Source organism: Anabrus simplex, chromosome 1 (genome assembly GCF_040414725.1).
Source record: "Anabrus simplex isolate iqAnaSimp1 chromosome 1, ASM4041472v1, whole genome shotgun sequence".
NCBI lineage: Eukaryota > Metazoa > Arthropoda > Insecta > Orthoptera > Tettigoniidae > Anabrus > Anabrus simplex.
Window position 1 is genome coordinate 1,358,312,130 of NC_090265.1, and position 21,664 is coordinate 1,358,333,793.

The 21,664-nt window shown below is 39.1% G+C and overlaps 1 protein-coding gene across 1 annotated transcript in view; it reads right to left on the reverse strand.

Annotated features, from left to right (window-relative positions):
• LOC136859016 (death-associated protein kinase 1) overlaps nucleotides 1-21,664 on the reverse strand; it is a 1,193,585-nt gene that overhangs the window by 1,167,131 nt on the left and 4,790 nt on the right. The window lies entirely within an intron of this gene.

The window sequence follows — 21,664 nt, forward strand, 5'->3', positions numbered from 1 at the left end:
GAAGTTCTGTCCAACATGCCTATTCAGAAGAACATAGGGTCCCAACAAAGAATCACCAACAATGCCTGCCCCCATGTTAATGGCGAAACTCTGTTGACGAGAAGATTGGACGATTCCATGAGGATTTGTATCACTCCGCACATGTTGGTTATAGAAATTCTCTATTCCATCTCTTGTGAGTGTCACGTCGTCTGTGAACAACACAGAAGTTGCGAAGTTAGGCGTAATGCCGCATTGTTGTAGGAACCACCGGCGGAATGTTACTCTTACAGGATAATCCACAGGAGACAAGGCTTGTACACGCTGCAGATGATACGGATACAACAGGTTTTCTCGTAGCAGTCTCCACATCGTCATGTGCGGCCTATTCCTCTGCAAACCTAACCTCCTAGTGCTGATTCCAGGACTTTCATCCACAGCATTGAGTACAGTTTCCTTCTCCTCAACGGTTATACTGCTTGACCGTCCCCCGATTCCAGGTGGACGTGCGGAACTCCCGTGTTCATAGAGGTGGCGATGGATTCCTTCAAATGTCTTTCGGTGTGGCGGTCTGTGACCATCTACCAAACCATACACGTAATGCATGCTTGCAAGATCTGTGTTCGTGTACATGAGCCCTCCGGCCTGAAAACCACAATTACAATCACTGTTAACCACAAAAACAATCACCATGCACCAAATCACGTATGGCTACGGCTACTTAATTTCACTTACATAAGCGGACTGCAAACCACAATCACTAATCACAAATACCAGATCCGTTAAACAGACTGAAAACCACAGACCAAACTGAGCAGTGATTTTACTTATAATCCCAGTACTGGTTTCGCTTTAGTGATCCTCACCTGAGCTGTTTGGGAGATAGATTAAAGAATAATAAAAGATATATTGTAGATTGATAATAATAATAATAATAATAATAATAATAATAATAATAATAATAATAATAGATGCATTGAAATAGTTAATTTCATATGTAGAAGGTCAAGTATATTAAGTATTAATTTGGCACATGAACTTGTGGTATCGTGCCATGGCTGTTGTGATAGTTCCTGTTAATGTTTGTTTCAAGGACAAGCAGCAGACTCGGTGGTCACCCATCCGGGTACTAGCCATGCCCAATGTTGCCTCACTGTGAATTTGTCAGTATAAGAGCCAGAGGGCCCTGTCGTTGTTATTAATGCAATTTAATTTATTGCGTGTGCGAGCTGTTAGCAGCACTGTAAATTTTGAAACTAAATAGGCATCGTAATTGGCAGTTTTGTGTGTGACCTGCCTCGGCGTCCAGTTGTTTCCGGTGCTTCTGTGGTTATGGATATTGATTTTATTACTTGTGGAATTTGTGGTAGGTGGTTAAGTTTTAGAACAGGTTGTTGCGGTTTTGTTCTGTTGGTGTGGATGTTACAAGGCTAGAAGGCTGCTGATTATTTAATAGGAAGTGAGGACTTGATGTTCTTCTTGGACTTGGTGGGGGTTTATGCTTGGTTGGGGCTCAGGGTAGGGCACGTGTTGAAGCTGGAAGTTGGGTGGTTAATCTGGTTGGAGAGTAGGTTCAGTATTAGTAAGTGTATTAGTGTACTTGTGTCTGGGGTGGTTGCAGTTGTGCCAGGTCTTGGGTTCAATGGTGTTGGTGGTGAAACTGAGTGATTGAGGAGTGATGGTGGAGTTGGGTTTGGGCGTAGGTGGTTGGATTGTCTGTAGTGTGCCCTAATTGCCTGTTTAATGAAAGAGCAACCTGGAAATGAGGCCGTGTGGCTGCTTGGCAGTTGGCGCACCTCGCCTGGTCCCTAGGTACCTTGCAATCTGTGTGGCGGTGATTACCACCACACTTATTACAGCGGGTATCTGCAGAGAATGTAGCTGCTGTGTGGTTTAACTGAAGGCAATTAAAGCACTGTGTGATTAAGGATGCGCGTGGGAGTGTGCGGGCTGGTGTTGTTGAGAGTGATTTGTGAGTGCGTGGTTTAGAGGCAAGTTTTTTACGCCTGCTTTCTGCCTGTGCATAAGAGTCTGTGTTAACTGGTGATGGGTTGGTTTGTGCGTAGGTGGACTTGGCAGGTGGTGGCGGAAGTGGAGGTGGTGGTGGAGGGGGAAGTGGGTTGGTTTGTGTTTCTGTTGACTCGGTGGGTGGTGGTAGATTGGTTTCGGTTTCGGTGGTCCTGAATGTTGGTAGAGGATTGGTTTGGGTAGGTGCTGACTCGGTAGATGGTGGTTGGTTCGTGGTGCTGTTTAATGGATTGATTATTATTGGGGTGGGCATTTCGGAGCTTGTAAGGTGGTTTAGGATGTTGTTGAGAAATATATTCTTGATTGGGGTTATTATTAGTAGGTTGTTGTGGGTTTCTTCTAATATTGCAATATGGCGATTTATGATAGGTTTTAGGGCTTCTATGACTAAGCGGCGATTGATAGGGACTGGTCCTGGGTTGGAGAGAGGAAGAATGATTGACTTGCATTTAGGAGAGATTGGGAAAGGGGTGTGATATTGTTGAAAGGGGTGTGATATTGTTGGTAATGGTACGGATTCTCGTAGATGTTTTCTTCTTTTTCTTCTTCTTCAGCAGATTCCGTGAGGTGAGGGGAATTGTATGGGTCCCAGCTACTCAATCCACCAGGATTATCCATACTTGCCTGGGGTGAGGGTGTGCTGGGTTCAGTACTATGGGATAGTGAGCTTGCTAGGTCAGAAAAGGCTTCGAAGTAGTCAAAGACGTATTATCGGAAACAGCTAAGCTGAAAGATGATCGGATATCAAGTGTGAGAGCTAGGGTATTTTAAGACTCACATCAGATTTATTCACAACATTATTACTCATCTATAAATTGTAACCAGTGTCTCTAATTTTTCTGCAGCAAACAGGACATGTAAATTATCGCTAACATTAACTTGAGTCACAAAGTTTGAATAACTTGTTTTATTTCGCTCCAACCTCTGAGCACAGAAGACAAACTATAAAATAAACATAAGAAAAATGCCCAGAAAACCACAACGCATGACAGGGAAAAATATGTAGTTATCAACTACGTCAACAAGAACACATACAAAGAAGCTAATATTTTCAAAAAGCAAGGTCTAAAAGTTTCTTTTAGAATGAACAACACACTACAGACACACATCAGCAAGTGCAAGCTAAACAAAACAAAGACCCTCTCGCCAAGTCAGGAGTATATGAACTCAAATGCCAAGAACCTAACTGCAGAGCCACATACGAGGACGGTTTGAAAAGTTCTCGGAATTACCGCTAGATGTCAGTGCTAGAGCAACGAGGTTCCCGCGCAATAATCACACATCCTTTGTGAGTGAACACGTGGCGCGTCAGTGGTCTAGCTGCAGGAGTGTGGTAGTGACGACTCTTTGTTGTTGTTCCCGCGTAGTGATTTGTGACAATGGAAAAAACTGAGATTCGAGCAGTGATTAAATACTTCGTAAAGAAAGGTATGAAAGCAAAGGAAATTCATGCCGACTTTCAGAACACACTGGGGGACTCTGCTCCTCCATTTTCAACTATTGCCAAGTGGACCAGCGAGTTAAAATTTGGTCGGGAGAGCTTGGATGATGATTCGCGTAGTGGACAGCCGAAAGTGTTACGACCCTAGAATTTATTGCAAAAGTGCATAAAATGGTCATGGAGGATCGTCGACTGAAAATTCGGGAGATTGCTGAAGCTGTAGGGATGTCTTCTGAACAGGTATGTTATATTTTAACCGAAGAATTGGGTATGAAAAAATTATCCGCAAGATGGGTGCCGCGGCTCTTGACATTGGACAATAAACGCACCAGATTGGAAATGTCCGAACAAAGTCTGGCCCGTTTTCAATGCAACCAAAAAGATTTTTTGCGCTGGTTTTGACTACAGATGAAACTTGGGTCCACTATTATACCCCACAGACAAAACAGCAGTCAAAGCAGTGGAAACATGCTGATTCACCACCACCAAAGAAAGCAAAGGCAGTGCGTCCACCCGGAAAGGTCATGGCCTCAGTTTTCTGGGATGCAAAAGGCATTCTGCTGATAGATTATCTTCCTACTGGCCAAACAATTATGGGACAATACTATGCAAACCTCCTAGACCAACTACAGGAAAAGATACGCGAAACAAGGCCTGGTTTGGCAAGGAAAAATGTCATCTTTTATCAGAACAATGCTCCGCCGCACACAAGTGTTATTGTCATGGCAAAACTTCATGAACTGGGGTACGAATTGTTGCCACATCCACCTTATTCACCTGATTTGGTACCATCAGACTTTCATCTATTCCCCAACCTGAAAATTTTCCTCGGTGGACGGAGATTTTCTACAAGGGAAGAACTGACAGCCGAATTGGAGAAGTATTTTGCAGGCCTGGAGGAATCTCATTTTCGAGATGGGACCAAGGCATTGGAACATCGCTGGACCAAATGCATTAGTCTACAGGGAGACTATGTTGAAAAATAAAAGCAGTTCCACCGAGGTAAGATACTTAATTCTAGTACATTCCGAGAACTTTTCAAACCACCTACGTACATAGGCTGAACAGAACGTAATCTCCAAACAAGATACAAAGAACACAAAAACGCGACCAGACATAATCAGCATTCAACTTTCGGAGAGCACTTATAGAACAGTTCACACCATTTCACACACATCGACACGGATCTAAAACTCTTACACTTCAAAAATAACAGTAAATCTTTGAATATTAAGGAAGCCATCGAAATTTACATCGCGAAAAAAGATAACGAAAACAACCTGAACAAACATATCTTTTTTTTAAATTCGCACTTTCCTTAACATCTGGACAACATTAACATTTATACATTAGCGCTTAATGAGTCCCACAGAAGGTAATCTCTGACAAAGGTCTGGAATGTAGGTTAGGGTATTCTTATCTGTAGTAAGTGCACCTGACTTACGCACCATTCTTGCAGGCTCAGGACGATCTTTTTTTTTTGCTAGGGGCTTTACGTCACACCGACAGAGATAGGTCTTATGGCGACGATGGGATGGGAAAGGCCTAGGAGTTGGAAGCGGCCGTGGCCTTAATTAAGGTACAGCCCCAGCATTTGCCTGGTGTGAAAATGGGAAACCACGGAAAACCATCTTCAGGGCTGCCGATAGTGGGATTCGAACCTACTATCTCCCGGATGCCAGGACGATCTTTTACAGATTATCAAGTATCACTAAATAAACTCACAGGAACACTCCTAAAATATTGTAATAATAATAATAATTATTTATTTGTTATCGTTCCGGCCATCTATGGACCACGTTTTACAGTCTTTACGTTATTTTTCACCAGTCCTGACTTCACATTCTGCCAGTACTTCTTCATCCTTGCACTGACTTCTTTCTTCTGTTCTTCTGTGTACGTTCTCTTCTTCTTCTTCTTCTTCACAAGTTCTTCCCCAGTCTCCTGGAAACCCTTGAACTCCTTCACTTTTTGTCTAAATTTGTTTCTGTCCAGTACGTCCTCTTTTTCTACTCCTATCCTGGCCAGGTCGGTCCTTACTTCCCGAAACCATTTTGGTTCCGTCTTCCTTAGGCTGAAAATCCTTTTTGTCAGTCGGTTGGTGTCCATTCTCTGTAGATGTCCATAAAATTGAAGCCTTCACTTTTTCATCAATACGACGACTTCCTCTGTCTTCTGGTATAGTTCTTTGTTGGGTCTAAGTCTCCTCTCCCCACCTTTCATTTTCGAGCCCAAGATCTTCCGGAGCATTTTCCTCTCTTTCTTTCTGATGTTCTCTAGATCTCCCTTACCAATCATGTCCAATGTTTCTGCTGCGTATAAGCATTCAGGTCTGATGACTGTGTCCAGATGTCTTAATTTGGCTCCATATGACAAAGCTTTCTTGTTGTAGGTGTCTCTAGTGAGCTGATACGCTGTTTCCATTTTTCTCGCTCGTTCTATCAGAGCTAGCTTCTCTGATCCATTCTCTTGAACTATTTCTCCAAGATACTTGAAGTTCTTTACTCTTTTGACTTTCCCCTCTTTCAACTTTAACATTTGGGGAGCCTCTTTGATGTTGGTCATAAATTCAGTCTTACTGTATGATATTTGCAGTCCAGTCATTTCTGCTATGCTATGGAGTTGTTCCACTCTTTTCTTTGCTATTTCTATGTCACTGGCAAAGACTGGGATATCATCAGCATATGCCAGGCAGTCTATCCATATAGCACCTGCCCCTCTTCCAATACGGAATGCTTCTTTGTCTGGGATTCCTTCTTTCCACTTCCTTATCACCTTTTCCAAGAGACAGTTAAAGAGAATTGGTGAGAGTCCATCCCCTTGTCTCACACCAGTCTTGACTTCAAAGGACTCCGATATTTCATCCATGAACTTGACCTTTGACTTGGTGTTGGTAAGTGTCTGTTTGATGATATTCCTTGTTTTACTGTCCACACCAAATTCTTCCAGTATTCCAAATAACGTCTCTCTATCTACCAAATCGTAGGCCTTCTTAAAATCCACGAAGACTACAACATATTTGCTTCGTCCCAGCATCTTGTACTTTATGATGTTCTTGAGATTAAAAATCTGCTCAGCGCATGATCTGCCTTTCCGGAATCCAGCTTGGTACTCGCCCAGTTCTTCATCGAGTCTTTCTTCAACCCTGGTTTGAAGGGCTTTAGACAGCATTTTATATGGGACCGAAAGCAGCGAAATTCCTCTATAATTATTGACATCCTTCTTGTTCCCTTTTTTGTGTAATGGATGTATTAAAGCAGTTAGCCAGTCTTCTGGAATTCTTTCCGTTTCCCAAATAATTTTAAATAAATGGGTCAATGATGAGATTAATTCTGTATTTCCCATTTTGAGCAGTTCTGCCACAATACCGTCTTCACCTGCTGCCTTGTTATTTTTTAGCTCCTGGATGATTTTGAATACCTCATGTTCGTCAGGTGGCTTTGAATCTGGCATTGTTACCTGCGGTCGTTTAATTGCCAGTCTTTCTTGTGGACCGTCGCAATTCAGTAATCTTTTGAAATATCTGGCGAGAATTTCACAGTTTTCCTTATTGTTCATTCCTAGTTTACCCTCTTCATCCTCAAAACATAGACCAGGTGATTGATATCCTTTTAACCGTGACTTACAGGTCTGATAGAAATTTCTGGTGTTATTTTTCTGGAAATCTTCTGAGGTCTTCTTCAGCTGATCTGTTTCATATTGTCTTTTCGCTTGCCTGAAAGTTTGTGCTGTCAATTTTCTTTGATCTCTGAAGGCAATCAAGTAAATAGTAAATATAAAAAATAATAAAATAAATGCTTCATGTAGTCAGAACATGAGTTAACACTGAAAATAACACTTAATACGTACACTCTATTTCAATACCTAATGTATTAAACCCACATCATAAACTTGCATTTATTCATAATACATAATACTTTATTACTAGAAGAAGATAGTTGAGGAAAGTTTCACAATGCTCCACCCCTAATAACCCTCCCCTCACTCCAGGTTACAGATGCTAGCTTTAGGACGAAGGTATCAACCTGCTCTCCTCCAACCAATGGGAAAGTTCCACATCATTACACACGCCCCTCCCCTACCTCTCCCCTTCACCGAGGAACTGTCAGCTAAGCTCAAAACTGCTTCTCTCCCAGGATCACAGATCTGTTATAGTGAGAGGTGGCAACAGACATTTCTTCGGCAGTGTAGATAAGTACAAAATATTTCATTATACGGTGTTGGTCATTTCCCACACAATCAAATTTTGCTCACATATGGTTCATATCACCTAACTCCATATCATTGACAAGTTTACACTACGTAAACTATACTGTACATAGAGTGAGTCAAAGTGAAACTCATACACCATTGTAACTAGTATGTGTTTATGAATAGAACTGTGGACAATAATTTATGTTCGCATTTTATGTGTGGAACAATAAAGGTATGTCTTGAATTATTCACCACAGGCTAGTTAGCGTATCCCTTAACTTAGCAAGGTATAACAGATTCTTTGTCCATATGTTCCAGGGGCATGCCAAAATCAAACTCATAATAAGAGGGCAGTACAAATACTGTATGTTTGTGTTTCGACACCACATTCAGTTTGTTGTGAAGATATGTGAAGTACAGACAAGTTCCGGTGCTATCATGGGGCATCAAAAAGGTTGCAGCACAATCTTGACCTAGTCTTCAGCAATGTAAGGTCAACGCAACAGAAGATACTATCAAATATAGTTGCAAGGAAGCACCTAACAGTGGACATTATCCTAAATATGGAAGAGCTGCAAAAGACAAAGTGAAAAAGAAAAACCCAAGAGGGAGAGAAGAGTCGAGCAAATTAGATTAGCTGAAATGGACACAGATGCAATAATAGAAAAAATTCATGAAGGAAATATAGATAATGGCATTGCCAATTTAGAAACATGTATCAAAGATATTGTCATATATGACAATCAAAAAAATCAAAAAGCGAAACCCTGGTTTAATCATAACTGCTATAAAGAAAGGAAAGACACGCTGAAGGCACTGAGATGCGCGAAAATAACGCCAACAGAAACATCCCTACGAAAATATGACGCAAGAAAGGAATATAAAACAACAATCAGGAAAGCAAAAGACATGTTTCAAGACAAAGAAGAGCAAAAACAAATAAAAGAGGCAGAACAACAATGGTACAAAGCAGTACTGCCCAAACAACCACATTTTCCAAGTAACATCCCCCCAAAAAATATGGAAAGAACATTTTAGCAAAGTCTTGCAGGCAAAAGCGGCGATGCAGTGCTTATCATCGGTGAGATGAATGACGTAGCTCACGACGACGCCAAGAATGTAAGATCACAACTTAAACATACACTAGGGAAAATGACCCACACTAAGGTCTTTGTAGTGAACGTGCCCCACAGGCATGATTTGAGTAGAGACTTGTGTGTGAACACTGAAGTGGACAAGGTCAATACAGATATTGTTAAAATTTGTAAACATTTTCAGAATACTCATGTTATTGAATGCAGCAGTTTTGAGAGATACTGGTATACAAAACATGGCCTCCATCTAAACAATTCAGGTAAACGAAAGATAGCAAATATTGTTCTAGATTTTATTAACCACAAGATACGTACTATAAAACAGGCAACTCCCTTCAGTTATAATATTGACCAGGAAAACTAGTAGAAAGAGCCAGCTGTGCTTCAAGCTAGCTCAGTCAACTAGAAAATGAAACTCAGGAAAGTAAGGAATTTCAAGTTATCCAATTGCAATAGTCAAGTTTTAGGGAGGAAGAGAGTCTGAGATTGCTCTTGGTAAACTGTCAAGTCTAGTAAATAAACAATTAAAATTTGCTACATTGATGGAATCTTATGAGACTGATGTGGTGATAGGAATGGAATGGTGGTTGAGAGAAGGGGTGGGTAATAGAGAAGTATTCCCAGAAGGGTACACAGTCTATCGTAGAGACCGAGGAGATAAAAAGGGAGGGGAGGGGGGTGTTTATTCTGGTGAAGGAAACTTATCGTTCACATGAATGGTTTACCGGTGAAAGGGATGAAATATTAGGGATAAAATTAGTTTGCGATAATATGAAGGAGGTGGGAATTATAGGAACATACAAGCCTGGAAGAGAGGAAAGAGACATGGAAATATTTGAGAAAATAATAGATTATACTCATCAAAACAATAATAATATGGTAATAGTTGGGGGAGATCTAAATTTGCCTGAAGTTGAATGGAATGGAGCTGCAAGTGAAGCCCATGACAGAAACTGGCAAATAAGTTAATTTGGGAGGGAGGATTTACACAAGTAGTACAAGAACTGACTCGTCTCAATAACTTACTAGATGTATTCTTGGTTAAACCATGGGAAATTGTTGATAAAACTCAGGTAATTGAAGGAATAGGAGACCATAAGGCTGTAATAATGGATGGAGGACTCGTACCAAAAAGGCTTAATAAGAGGGTTACACAAGACAAGAAATTGTACAGAAAAACTAAAGTTGATGAATTTGAGACTTACCTTCAATCACAATTCAGTTGTTGGATACGTGAAGGGAGTAATGTAGATGCACTTTGGGCTAAATTTAAAGGAATCATTTGGGAAGGCGAGAAGAGATTTGTGCCTGTTAAAAAGGGTAAAATGACCTCAGACCCTGTTTATTATACAAGGGAAATAAGAAAATTGAAAAGAAAATGTAGAATAGTAAACAGGAAAATCAAAGAGGGTAGGGAGAGTAGAAAAACTAGAAAACAGCTAATGAGGAAACTGAATAGAGTGAAAAAGGAAGCAAATGAGAATTATATGAATGGCATACTTCAAGAGGTTAATGACCACAAAGGGAAATGGAAAAAGCTGTATTCATATATCAGGAATCAAAAAGGAAAAGGAATCTAAATTCCTACACTGGTGGGAGAAGGGGGTGAACACTATTCAACAGATACTGAAAAAGCAAACCTATTTAGTAGGAAATTCAGAGATTCAGTAGATGATTGTCAGGAGTTGGAAACCGAAATAGAAGATAGAGAGGGAGAGAGACAGAGGGAAACATGAAGCTTCTCATTCACAAACAAAGATATTTTCAGAGAAATCCAACTGCTTCAGCAAGGAAAAGCAGCAGGAAGTGATCAAATTACTGAGGAGGTATTAAAGACAATGGGGTGGTACATAGTGCCTTATTTAAAATTTCTCTTTGACTATGTCATAAATAATAGTGTAATACCAAAGGAATGGAAGGAATCTATAATAATACCAATTTATAAAGGAAAGGGTCATAAAAGGAAACCAGAGAATTACAGACCAATCAGCCTGACCAGTATAGTTGGTAAAATACTGGAGAGTTTATATTAAAGTACATCAGAGGGATATGTTATGATAAAAAGTGGTTCATGAGGAGCCAGTATGGATTTAGAAAGAAATTTTCTTGTGAGGCACAACTGGTGGGATTTCAGCAGGACATATCAGATCAATTGGATTCAGGAGGTCAGTTAGATTGCATAGCCATAGATCTTTCCAAAGCCTTTGATAGAGTGGAACATGGAATATTATTAAAGAAATTGGAGGGAATAGGACTGGACGTAAGGGTTACACGTTGGATAAAAACATTTCTAAATTCAAGGGTTCAGAAAGTCAAAGTAGGAAATAATGTATCGCAGGAAGAGAAAGTTTGGAAGGGAAATGCACATGGTAGTATAATCGGTCTGTTACTTTTCTTAATATACGCAAATGATTTAGGGAATAATATAACATCAAAAATAAGATTGTATGCAGATGACATAATTGTTTATAGGGAAATAAATAACATTGAGGATTGTTCAGAATTACAAAGGGACCTTGAAAGTATCTAACAATGGGTTGAAGAAAATAATATGAAGGATAATGGAGGCAAATCAACTGTTACAACTTTTACAAACAGGAGCTTTAAAACTGAATTTGAATATACTTTGGATGAGGTAGTCATCCTAAAAGACGGCAAGTGCAAATACTTACGTGTGAGATTTGAAAGTAATTTGCACTGGAAGGGTTATGTTGATGACATTGTTGGGAAAGCATACAGACCGTTACATGTCATAATGAGGCTACTTAAAGGATGCAATAAAGAATTAAAAGAAAAAAGTTACTTAAGTATGGTTCGTCCATTATTGGAATATGCAAACAGTGTTTGGGACCCTCACCAAGAATACCTAATAAAAGAAATAGATAGTGTGCAGGGGAAAGCACCAAGATTTGTAACAGGGGATTTCAGGAGAAAGAGTAGTGTATCAGAAATGTTAAAGGAACTTGGGTGGGAAACTTTAAGTAAGAGAAGGGAGAAAACTAGACTTACAGGATTATATAGAGCCTATACAAGAGAAGAAGCATGGGGGAGATATTCGTGAGAGGCTTCAGTTGGAAAATAATTATATCAGCAGGGCAGACCACAAATATAAAATTAGAAGGAATTTTAGCAGAAGCAATTCGGGTAAATTTTCATTCATTGGGAAGGGTGTGAAGGAGTGGAACAGTTTACCAGGGGTAGTGTTTGTTCCTTTTCCAAAATCTGTACAGATATTCAAGAAGAGAATAAACAGCAACAGAGAAAATAAATGAAGTGTTAGAAGGCATTCGACCAGTGCAGGTTATTGTAAATTTAAAAAAATGTGTGTGAATAAATTAATTCCATCCCCTGGTCTAAGGAGTTTGGACAGCCAAAGTAGGGGACTGCCTGTAGGGGTAAAGTACAGTGGGGACTTTGAGGGCCCTGGGACCGCTACGGTAGCTGTGAAAGCCCTTCAGGAACTCTGAAAAGTTGTGGCAAAAGGGACTCTGGTCAAGATGCAGCAGGTCGTTATGCTGCTTAGGTTCCAGAATGGGTAAAAAAAAAAGTAAATAAATGCAATGTGAAGTTTAGTCTTATACCAGTTGTATAGTATCATTTGAAGTAATTCCACATACTGTATATCAGTTGACTATATTTGTAAGTAGTACAGGAGATATTATAAGTAGAATTTTGTAAACAATATAAATTTATTAAGGATGAGCTGTGTGTTTAATAGAAAAAATTGTTAGCGTAAATTGTATATTGTATTATAGGAAAATTTTTTTCTCTTGTTTATTTAATATTTAGTGCTTGACAATGATGTATTTTAGTGTACCATTTGCCATCGAGGTAGACACCTCATTTGCAAATAAAGAGATTTTGATTTGAAAAGAAACTCGACCAGAAGAGCTAACTGAAGACGAGTATCCTACAATTAATTTCAATCCTTTCACGGTAGAAGAAGTAGAACATGTAATAAAAATGAAAGACAAAAAGGCTTGTGGTCCAGATGGAATTTACTATGAAAATCTTAAAGGTACAGCAACACAACTCAAAAAACTATGGACAGACCTATACAATGAATGCATAAAGCAAGGGAAAATACCTTATAACTTGAGATTTTCTAATCTTAAAATTTTGCACAAAGGGAAGGAGACATTAGAGATCCAAACACATATCGTGGAATAGCTCTTGAATGTACTGCCCTAAAAATATTAACAAGACTTATAACAAAATGTCTATACAGCTTGGTTGAAGGATCAATACCAGAAGAGCAATTTGGACTCATGAAGGGTAAATCCACTCTCCAAGCAGTAAAATGTTTACAAGGGGATATAGAAGATGCATTAAAATTCCACAGAGGTAAGCTACACTCTGTCTTTATGGACTACACTAAGGCCTTCAACCTCGTAAATAGAAATATAGCAATCAATAAACTGGAAAAACTCATCGGGAAAAATTACATCACGAGGATTTTAAGCAACATTCTGAACAAAAATTTCATACAAATAGATGACAATGTTGATATATCAAATCCAATACAACAAACAAACGGAGTTTTACAAGGTGATCCGCTTAGCCCGCTCCTATTTAACATAGTAACTGCAGACATAACTCAGAGCATTAGAACAGAAAAGGTCAAATTGTACGCATACGCGGACGACATTGTGCTTGTATCCACTGAGTTAACAAATCACCAGGAGGCTTTCAACAAACTTACAGTATGGGCAACTGAGAACTAACTTCAATTAAATGAAAACAAAACTGTGTCAATTACTTTCAGAAAAGGAGGTAAACCGGCAGCTAATGATATTATTAATTTATAAAAGAGACATATTATCGATCATAACACATTACAAATACTTGGGAATCACATTACAGACTCACGGAAATGTATATAGTATCCCCATTCGGGAGAAAGTTATCACTGCTTTATCAACCGAATTTATGGAATTTATGGAAGTGTTAAAAAAATTTTTAAAAATCACCCCAATAGTGACATATGGTTTGACAATCTGGGACCAACTAAGAAAGAAGCATCTCAAGGCAATCGAAAAATTAAAAGCAAGATTCCGTAAAAAGGCCTTGTGTATTTCAAAGTATACACCCTCATGTCTGGCACATGTTATCGCCAAAGAATCCTTCTACATTGAGGATTTGAGATATGACCTACGCCTGCCATCAACAGAAGCATACCACAATCTACTCCTAGAAATGCAAGGAAAAAAAGAAGAAATATTTCCTGAATTTTACACTACAGACGCTATGGTCAACAGAGAATGGATAAAAGCCAATTATGCATTGAGGCACGTTATGACGCGTTTTGCTGTTCATGGTTTCCACCACCGTATCCGCACGAGAGACATCTACCACCAACCGGATGAAATATGCGTATGCAAACTTTGTGATAACCCATGCGACAGATATCACGTAATGACATGTAAGCGCAGAGAAATATCTCTGACAAAATTCTGTGAAAGTGCTTAGGAGTACGTCCTTTACTTACGCACATTGTGCAAAATAAAATAAAATTTAAAAAAAAAGGACAATCTTCAAGAGAAGAAAGAGAAGTGATGATTTTTCACCATAAGACAGGAAAATCACTCTGAGAAATTGGTAAACTTATGAAAAGGAGTCATGTAACTGTACAGTGTGTTATAAATATAAAAAGTACATGCAGCACTGAAAATAAAGGCAAAGTGAGTGGGAGAAAAATGTTCAACCTCAGGGAGGAACGTTGGATAGTAAGACAAGTGAAGAAAAATCCAGCGATTAGTGCTCCGAAACTGGTTGTGATGGCTGAGGAACATACCAACAAGAGAGCACATCCAGAAACTATTCTACTTATCCTAAGGAAAAGTAACAGGCATGGACAAATAGCTAGGGAAAAAACATTTGTTAGCAAGATTAATAGGAAGAAAAGGTTGAGCTTCATTAAGGAGTATACAGAAAAAGATTCTAACTTCTGGAAGATAATTATTTTTGTAGATGAAAGCCAATACTATCTATTCGGATCAGATGGAAAGGTTAATGAATGGAGGAAACCAAATGAGGAGTTGAAACCTAGCAATCTACATCCGAGTGTCAAATATGGAGGTAGTGCAACTGTGGGGGTGCATGTCAGCTAATGGACCAGGAGAGTTGACTTTTATTGATGGGACCATGGATCAACATGTGTACCTAAATATATTGAAAGAATATTTATGACCTAGTGCTCAAAAGCCAGGATTTCTCGATTGATTTAAGTAATACCAAGATAACGACCCGAAACACAAAGCTCATGAAGTACGGATGTGGCTGCTGTATAACTGCCCAAAAGTACTCTAATACCTGCACAGTCACCAGACTTAAATGTGATTGAAAATTTATGGCATTACTTGGAAGTAGCGATAAACACCAGATTTCAAAGATGACCTGAAAATGGCTTTATGTGAAGAATGGAAGAAAATAGATCCATTTTATTGAGAAAAGTTGGTACGATTTATGCCTAACCATTTAATGTTATCATAAAAAGTACTCAATCAAATGTAAAACCGCACATTTTCTCACTTTTAACAAATAGTACTACGGTGCCGATCTAACAGTCCAAAGTTCCAGAACTGGAATGACCAGTCCGCAGACAGCTATGAACACTCATCTGCCATTATTCCATTGCCATTATTCCGTTAAATATGCACATTGCTCATTCCAATCAGTGCCTCAGAGTGGGAATTGAATAGCTTGAATGCTATGATGAACCAGTGTGTTATGTACCAGTAATATTAGAAAATTTATGAACCAGAGGGATGACATGCTAAAGAAGAAAGTTATCTAAATTCCCAGCTACTTCCCGCCAATATTCAGGCATTACATGTAATAAATCTCATTTTTGGTCCGTATGGAAGATATTTGATTGGAATAATAACAATAAGTTATTTATTAAATAGACCACCTAATCAATACAAATTGGATTCAAACCCCACTGTCAGCAGCTCTGAAGATTTGTTTTCTGTGGTTTCCCCCATTTTCACACCAGGCAATTAATTAAGGCCATGGTCCTAGTTGTTTCCAATCCCATCATCACCATAAGACCTATCTGTGTAGGTGCAATGTAAAGCAAATTGCAATTTAAAAAAAAAATTGAGGCTACCTCGATTAATGATTTCATCCTGTTATGGGACACAATCTACTGCATTAAAGTAGTTTTTAAAATGATCACAAACTCCCATTGCATCTGAGGTAGCATTTCCTCCTGTAAAATAGAACTTTTCTGTTAAATTCTACCACCTGAAATAGTTGTTGAAATTGCAATACAGTAACTCTGAAATAGGCCTACCATCGAGACTTAGCTTCATCACGCAATAAATATTCAAATAAGTTTGAATACTCTCTGTTTGGCTCTTTTGTTAATGCACCCAGAAACTTCTCACATCTCTCATGATTTTCTGCCTCCTCACACCTTCCATCAGACCATCCATTGCAAGCCTGAAGTTTCACATAGAATCCTGTTTGATTCTGTTCTGCTAGATGTGAGCGGTCGAATGGAAATTTTGGCTGTTCGGTTCAATTAGATTCCACTAGGTAAGAGCGACCTTATAGGCTCTCTTGCTACTATCAGTCAGTTCTATGGCTAATTCCCCTGGCACGGGGGGCTGGGTGTATGTGCTATCATCATCGTTTCATCCTCATCATGACATGTAGGCCACCTATGGGCGTCAAATCAAGAGACCTGCACCAGGCCTCTCTGGAGGCCACACGCCATTATTATTATCATCAGTCACAATCACGTTGGGGAATTTTCATTATAATGGCAGACTCTCACTCTCCACCTGCCTTTTTACATCCTCAGAAAGACTGCCTTAGTGGTTTTCCCAACTGAAATCAACATAGGTCATTACAATAACTCCAGTAGGAATGTCGCGATTAAAAGCAATGCTATCATATGAAATACTCGATCAAATGAAGGACCACACATTCTCACTTTTAACGAATGGTAGTACGTTGCCTATCTACGAGTCCACTGTTCCAGAGCTGGAATGACCAGGCCGCAGACAGCCGTGAACACTTCTCTGCCATTATTCCGTTAAATGTGCACACTGCTCATTCCGATCAGTGCCTCAGAGTAGGGAATGAATAGCTGGAATGCCATGACAAACCAGTGTGTTATGTAGCAGCAGTATAAGAAAATGTATGAATCAGAGGAATCGTATGCTACAGAAGAGAGTAATCTAACTCCTGTGCTATCTCCCACTAATATTCAAGCAGGCTGTTATACTCGGTATGCAGCAGTAATGCCATCTATCGGAGATGAGTGGCAGCATAAGAGACAAAGTACACACAACAAACAATGGTCAATGTAATGTTATTGTTGATCAATTTTATGAGCTTTCGATATTGTAGGCCTTCACATTTAGTTTTCTTCCAACTCTGAAATACCACTCTTATCACAGTCGGTACGGTAAAACTGAATAAACCATAAATGATCGGAAATTGTATTCTCTATAAATTCTCTTATATAGTACTTTTCAATAGGACCAATAACATACCTAAGTACTGTATTTGAAAATTCAATTTTAGGCATCTTCCCCTAAACTACCATTTCATCCAGGGTGAATAAAACTATTTATAGCTTAGACAGTAGTTTCTTATTCTGGGACTTTATATACCGATTTTCATTAAATTCTGTTCACCCATTTTCTCGTGGCTTGGCGTTGATATGGACTTAGCAACAAAAATGCAAATTCAAGAATATCTCTGTTATCATAGCCAGTACGGTAAATATGTATAAGACATAAATGATTGAAAATTTAATTCTACGTAACTTTGTTTATGAAGTATTTATCGATAGGACCACTAATAACATAAATAATTGAGGATTAAAAGTTAGGCCTTCCCCTGAACTACCATTTTGCTCAGCGGTGAATAAAATGATTTATAGCCTAGATTGTAGTGGCTCATTCCCAGACTTTACATACCGATTTTCATTAAATTCTCTTCAGCCGGTTTCTCTTAATGTGTGTACATAAATACAGACAGACAGAAATTACGGAAAAGTAAAAAGTACATTTCCTCGTTACTGCGGACACGACCGATACAGAAATACCATTCTTTTTAAATTCTGAGCAAAGTACAGACAAAACTCTTATTTTATATATGTAAGATTGATTTCAGTCTACTTTTGCATTTTCTTGCGTGATACGTACAACTCTTTCCACACAGCATACAAACACAACATTCGTCGGGCTTGTAGTATCTTGTGTTTACATAGATTTCATGGTGAAAACTATGTATGGCCAGTTAGGTTGTCACTTGTCTTTGTTCTTGGCACATTGTGGACCTCGTCCAGTCTAGCAAAGCAGATGTGCTGTAGAATTCCAGCTCTCTCTCATCCCTTTTTCAGGTTCTGATATTTAAAAGCTCTTGGTATGGTCTTGTGGATGGTAGAGAATATCGTGCTCTGATATCCTCAACGAAGTAGATTTCTCTCATAAGCTCATATACCAGTCACAAGGGTGCTGTTTTTTCTACCCCCATTGCTCTTTGCATGAACACTGCTTTGACCTTTTCAATTTCGATCAAATCACCGACTGAATTCCATAAGTTACAATAGAAACTCGTCCATTGTTATGTGCACCAGTTAAATTTGATTCTGTCCCAAGCTGCAAGTGAGAACAAAGAAGTTAGAATTTTCTTTGAAAACATGAACATGATCCCAAATTTTTTTGCACATTCTTCCCAAAAGGGTAGCACTACTTAATAAGATTTAGGCAACTTACACATAACTTAGGAAAGATGGAACTTCAACTCAAGAATGGTTCAGAGAGTGCACGAAACAAGGATGTGATCATGGAATGTCTCAAAAGAACTGAAAATACCAGTCAACAGACAACTACAGTGAATAAAGCTTAAGAACTCAGCCTCAAAATGCAGTTTCCTTCTTTTAGCCTCTGATTACATTTTTTAAATTCCTATATTTACGCCTCATCTATATATATAAAATAAGAGTTTTGTCTGCACATTGCTCAAAATTCAAAAAAGGATGGTATTTCTGTACCAGTCCTGTCCATAGTAACAAGGAAATGCATTTTTTTATTTTCCGTAATTTCTGTCTGTCTGTGTGTATGTACATGCATCACGAGAAAACTGCTGAAGATAATTTAATGAAAATTGGTACGTAAAGTCCGGGAATAAGTCGCTATAATCTAGGCTATAATTAATCTTTTTCACACTGAGAGAAATGGTAGTTTAGGGGAAGGACCTAAACTTAATTCTCAAATATTTATGTTATTAGTGGTCCTATCTTAATAAAAACCAGTATGTAAAGTTCTAAAATAAGTCGCTACAATACAAACTATAAACAATCTTATTCACTCTGAACAGAAATGGTAGTTTAGGGGAAGGCCCAAAATTTAATTCTCGAATATTTGTGTTATTAGTGGTCTTATTGACAATTACTATATAAATAAGTTACATAGTATTAAATTTTCGATCATTTATGTCTAATAAATTTTGACCGTACCGGCTATGTTAACGGAGATATTCATGAATATGGATTTTTGTTGCTAAGATCATATCAGCGCCGTCACGAGAAAATGGGTAAACAGAATTTAATGAAAATCGGTATGTAAAGTCGGGGAATAAGGAACTACAGTCTACGCTATAATTAACTTTATAAGACGGCCTTATACTACAGAGTCGAAAGAAAACTGAATGTGAAGGCCTACAATACAGAAAGCTCGTAACATTGATCAACAATAACATTACATTGACCATTGTTTGTTGTGATTTGCTTTGTGTCTCTGTTGCCATTCATCTCCGATAGATGGGATTACTGCTGTAGATAGAGTTTTTTTAATTTGCTCTACGTCGCGCTGGCACAGATAGGATTCACGACGACAATGGGATACGAAAGGGCTAGGAGTGGGAAGGAAGCCGCCCCTACATTAATTACGTTACAGCCCCAGCATTTTCCTGGTGCGAAAATTGGAGACCACGGCAAACCATCTTCAGGGCTGTTGACAATGGAGTTTGAACCCACTACCTCCCGGATCCAAGCACACAGCTATGCGCCCCTAACTGCACAGCCAACTCACCCAGTCGTACCGAGTATAACACCCTGCCTGAAAATTGGCGGGAAGTAGCTGCGGAGCTAGATACATTTCTGATACTACTGATACGTAACAAACTGGTTCATCATAGCATTTGAGCTATTCAATTCCTACTCTGAGGCACTGATTGGAATGAGCAGTGTGTATATTTAACGGAATAATGGCAGAGAAGTGTTCACGGCTGTATGTGGTCTGGTCATTGCAGGCACTGGAACTTTGGACTGTTAGATCAGCACCGTAGTACTGTTTGTTAAAAGTGAGAAAATGTGCGGTTTATTAATTTGATAGAGTATTTTATATAACATTGCTTTTAATCACTAAATTCCTTCTGACGACTTCAGGTAGGAAAACCACAAAGACAGTCTTTCTGAGAATCCCGTAGCGAAGCACGGGTACATCAACTAGTTTCAATATAGGTCTAGGCCTACTGTATTATACACTACAGAAGCAATGAAATGCATACTCCAGATTCTGTCCAGCATTTGTAAATGCCTTCATTTGCAAATGAAATCAAGAATATTAGAGACAATATTGATGACACTGTAGGTGATTAAGTGAAGAGATGGTGCCCTGACCCTCGTCTCATCATCATCATCATCATCATCATCATCATTTCCCTTTATCCAGCTGTAGCCGGGTATGGGCAAATATGGTTCCTCTCCACTTTCTTAGGTCTTTTCACCACTCCTCCTCCAACACTGTGTCCCAGTCCAGGTTTCTTTCTATAATGCTGCGTTGGATGATATCCTTCCATCTCAATCGTGGTCGTCCACGGCCTCTCCTTCCTTGGCTTTTCATTTCCATCACCTTTTTTGGCATCCTCTCATTCGCTTTATGTGCCCAAACCATCTTAGTCGGCTCTTCTCTATTCTATCATTCAGTTTTTCCACTCCAATTTCTTCCCGGATTTTCTCATTCCTTATTTTGTCTCTTCTACTCTTCTGTATCATACTCCTCAAGAACTTCATTTCGGCTGCCTGTATTCGACTCTCATCCTTCTTTGTCATCGTCCAAGTTTCTGCTCCGTAAGTTGTTATGGGTACGTAATACATGTTGTACATAGTATGCTTTGCTTCCGTTGGCACATCTTTGTCCCATAACATGTTTCTTACACTATGATAGAAACAACTTCCAGCTTGAATCCTTTTACTAATCTCAGCATCCAGTCGAGCATTCTCCATTAATTCACTCCCCAGGTATTTAAACATTTCCACTACTTCCAGGGGCTTGTCTGCAAGTCTAATCTGACCTTTCCCTTCTTTCTCCCCTCTAGTCATAACAAGAGTTTTACTCTTTTCTACACTTATTTTCAATCCACATTCTTCAATCTTCCCATTCACCACATTCAACTGTTCTTGAACCTTCCTGTCATCTTCTCCCCAAATCACAATATCATCTGCAAATAACATCACGTTCATTTCTCTTCCTCCATATGCTGCTTTTGCTGTTCTCATGATGTCATCCATGACTATTGTAAACAGGACTGGTGATAGAACACTTCCCTGCCTCAGCCCACTAGTTATTTTGAACCAACTTGTCCTGCCAAATTGTGTTTGCACGCAACTACAACATTCCTTATACAATGCCATGATCATTTTTATTAATCCCTGTCCAATTCCTTTTCTGACCCTCGTCTATCAAGAAAAAATTCTGGCAAAAGAAGACTGCAATACAATCATTAACCTGGCATCAGATAGATATCAGTTTACTGGGTATTTGATAGCTTCTGCTTTGTAGGACTGTAAGAACTGGTACAATGCTATGGTGGGAGGGCACCAGAGAGCAGAGATGGAAGTTCGGCACAAGGTGATGGTCCATCGTTGTTAGTCTATAAGAGTGCCCCCAGGAGCATCCTTACA